Source organism: Sturnira hondurensis, unplaced genomic scaffold (genome assembly GCF_014824575.4).
Source record: "Sturnira hondurensis isolate 20B ecotype Veracruz unplaced genomic scaffold, ASM1482457v3 Scaffold0021354, whole genome shotgun sequence".
In the NCBI taxonomy this organism is placed as follows: domain Eukaryota; kingdom Metazoa; phylum Chordata; class Mammalia; order Chiroptera; family Phyllostomidae; genus Sturnira; species Sturnira hondurensis.
The window spans coordinates 14,366,500-14,370,476 of record NW_028093985.1 but is presented as its reverse complement, the minus strand read 5'-3'; the positions used below and the strand labels follow the sequence as shown (position 1 = coordinate 14,370,476).

The 3,977-nt window shown below is 41.1% G+C and overlaps 1 pseudogene; it reads left to right on the top strand.

Annotated features, from left to right (window-relative positions):
* Positions 1–457: 457 nt before the first annotated feature.
* LOC118977407 (PRELI domain-containing protein 1, mitochondrial-like) lies at positions 458–1,095 on the top strand (annotated as a pseudogene).
* The last annotated feature ends 2,882 nt before the right edge of the window (positions 1,096–3,977 follow it).

The following is a 3,977-nucleotide window of genomic DNA, read 5'->3' as shown; positions in this document are numbered from 1 at the left end:
CAAACATGCTAGACTGATACTCTTACCTCTGTCTTGAAGAAAGAAAAATGAAAAATTCCTCAACAGGCCTTATGACTTGACTACCATAAATTTTAATGCAAGTCACTTTTTCTTTTTAAGCCATGAGGAGTAGAAGGCAGGTGATACAGAGTTCTATTTTCCTGCCTAGCAGAAATTCCATACTTGGGCGCCATTCTGGCATGTGGAATATGTGACATTAGAAAATTTGGTCCTTTAAGTATTAGGATAGAAACACTGTTAAGTCTTATCAATAATTTAATTTAAAAGAATCAGTCTACAATTCCTCATGATGGTGGCAGCTGGTGAAGTGCAGTGCGGTGGTGACTGAGATGTGTGCCTGGTGGGCATTTGGGGAGTTCAGGCCTGGTCTCCACAGATTCCCTGGGCTCTGCACCCCTGACGCTGTGCAGGTGCTGATCCTGCCCCAGCCATGACAATGGTGAAGTATTTTCTGAGCCAGAACATGTTCTGGAGTTCCTGGGACCAAGTGTTTGCTGCCTTCTGGCAGCGGTACACAAATCCCCATAGCAAACGTGTCTTGACAGAAGATATAGTTCACCAGGAGGTGACCCCTTGCCAGAAGCTTCTGTCTTGGAGACTCCTGACCAAGACCAAGAGGATGCCCCACTAGAGCGAGTGACTCTTTCCTGGCAATGTTGCTCACCCAGTGTCCATGCTAGAGGATTCCATTGTGGACCCACGGAACCAGACCATGGGCACCTTCACCTGGAACATCAACTGTGCCTGGCCAATGGTGGTGGAGGAATGATGTGTTTACTGTGTGAACTCTGATAAAGGTGGCTTGCCCGAATTCCACTGGAAAGCTTGGGTCTCCTCTAGCTTACTTGGCATCCCCAGAGCTGTTCAGGAATTCAGTCTTACCCAGTTCAAAAAAATGTGACCAAGACTATGAAGGGCTCTGAATACATCTTGACCAAGCTGCAAGGGGTGTCCCCTTCCAAGACCCTGGTTGAGATAGCCAAGGAAGCCAAGGGGAAGGCACTGATAGCTACAGAGAAGGCCAAGGACCTTGCCAGGAAGGTAGCCAACAAGCAGCAGCAGAAGTTGGTATAGCCATCCCAGCCCCTGGGGCTGCAGCACCTGGCTGCCCTCTCCCTACCCTCCCCCCTTGTACTTTATTATTAAAAGCCAACTTCTAGCCTGATCTCCTCTCTGGGTAGTGGGTAGGGGGTAGTTTCTGTTTGGCATCTGCACTGCAGCAGACACATTTCCCATTTCTGGGCCAGGCCTGCTTCTTCCCTCGTTGGATCGCCATGGAGAGGTGCCCAGGACCTGCTTGCCCAGGACCACAGGGAGCTCAGGTGGAGGGGTCATAAATGTAAGCTCCTTGAGAGCAGGAACCTTTGTGTTGTTCTCTGCTGTGTCCCAAGTACCTGGAACAACATCTAGCACATAATAGGCACTCGATTAATGTTGAATTAAAAAATAGATGAAAGAATCAATACATTTTTATACATAAATATAAAATTTTAATCAATTAAGAACATCCCTTTAATGATTTTAAGGAACTCTTGAGGCAGCCTATGTATTTTGGTAACCTAGTTTGTTCTCCCACCTCACTATGAACAGTAACATGAGGATTGTCCGCAATCTTACATTTATATACTTCCCCAACTAATATAGATATCAGATGTCCACGAGATAACCCAATAAATCTTGTTAGGAACAATGCAGATTTACATGTGCTATTATTATCTATTTTTGCATACTATCTTGTAATAAAAATTTTCCCTATTACTCTCACTAATTTAAAAGAACTAATTTATCCTTCCTTCTTGTACAACTTAAAAAAAAAACAGACAAAATATCTGAAACCATTGGCATCGGACAAAGGTTAGTATGGGACCATGATCTAAGAAAAGGGAATGCGTGCGCTGTGCTCTGTGGCTGTCCCAGTTTACTGACTGTGATTGTTCTAGTCATTGTCAGGCCTTACGCAGGGAAGCTGGGAATCAATGACAGCCCAGTGCTCTCCCTGAATGGAATAGGCAGGGGAAGCCAAGTGGCTGGAATCTGCAGAGCAGAATGCCAGAATGGAGAGTTGTATTGAGAGAAGGCTGCAAAGACAGAGAGCTCTGGAACTCTGTGCAGTGTTCTCCTCAGATCTTTAGTTGTGTACATAATGAGTGTATGTATTTGAGGGAACTATTCAAAACTATTCTTTTCTCTATCAAAGCTAGAGAAAGAACCTCTGGAAGAGAACAGTCACAACAATCCCCGGTGATCACAAGAGATGATAATGTTAACAGTTTGTGTTCTCACAATGGGGAGAGGGAAAGACCTCATAATACACAAGGCATATAGCAGAATACTCAACTCCTTGGAAGGGGAGGGGGGGAAGTTTTTCCCTAAATATTGCCCTGAAACTCAACTGTCTAATGAAGCTTAAAAGCAACCTTTGAAAGGATACGATTATTTTTGAAATGTTCACTGTATGTTTTCACTATCATTTAACTCACTTATACGTGCTTCACCCCTGCAATCATCACTCTGTTGTCCATGTCCACAAGTCCTTTCTCCTTTCTGCTCAGTCCTTCCACTCCCTAACCTCCCCCTCACCCGCAATAGGTGTCATCCTGTTCTCTATCTGTGAGTCTGCCTCTTTTTCACTTATTAGTTCCATTTGTTCATTATATCCCACATATACATGAAGGAAGGAGTATTCCTTCCCAATCTTATGGTATTTGTCTTTCTCTGACTGGCTTATTTTGCTTAGCATAATGTTCTCCTGGTCCATCCATGCTGTTACAAAAGGTAAAATGTCCTTCTTTTTATCACTGAGTAGTATTCCATTGTAATTTGCATCTTAAGCCAAAGCTAAAGAATATTCAAAAGGACATTAAAACAGTCATCATTATAATATTTATATATTATAGAAGATTGAAAATGGCATGTGCATGTTCCAAGATCCTAATTTTTAAAGTACACTGAATGAAAGAAGCCAGACAAAGAGAATTTATTCTGTGATTCCATTGATATAAGATTCTAGACAATGCAAACTAGTGTAAAGTGACAGAAAACAAGCTAGTGGTTTGCTGGAGACGGCAGGTAGTGGAGAGGAGTGAAGGGCCGCTTTAAACTGGGGCACACAGAAGAGATTGGGGGCAGGGATGTGTACGTTCATCACCTCTTCTGTCATGATGAGTGGATACATGTTAAAACTCATAAAATTCCACTTCAATGTGCGTAGTTTCTTGCACATCAATCATACCTCAATAATAGTCTAAAATCAAGAGTATCTGTAATAAAGAAAGGAAGACTATGGATACCTTCATTTACATATGATTAGTAATAGCAGCTTTTACATACATCAAAACTGACCATTTACAAGTGTTTTTTAACTTAAAAAAAATGAAATGTACAGACTGTGTAACATCTTCTACTGAGACATAAAACTGAAGCTATACCTAAGAAATATATGGATTTGAAATCGTGCTTAAATCTCTTATTGCCTATTCATATAAGTAAAATAATCGATTTGGCTTTGGTAATCAATCTTAGATTAAAGGCAGCTGAAATGTACAAATTAGCAATATGTATGGGTTAGCCCTTCGTGACCCACTGTGGTCTTAAAAACATTATTAGAAGAAAAATGCTATTATCTAACGTGATCTCATAAGCCACCATGATTTATAGCCGCCCCTTTGTATTTTCTATTCTAAAGAAAAACTTTGTGGCTTCACTTAACGAAATTGAAGTCTTTTGTTTCTCCCTGAGGTTGTCATACCAACAACAATTATTCAACTCTAATTGGTCTGTAGGAGGTCAGGATCAGCAGCCTAAAAATGCACTTTAAGGATTTCAGTTTTCAGCTCAGTGGTTAAATTACAGCAATCTCTCTCTTTATAGTAATATGAAAATGCCTACTTTAGATCTCCTGTTTATATCCCCCCCTTTTTAAGAAAAAGTTTATTAATAAGGAATAAACTCAGGAT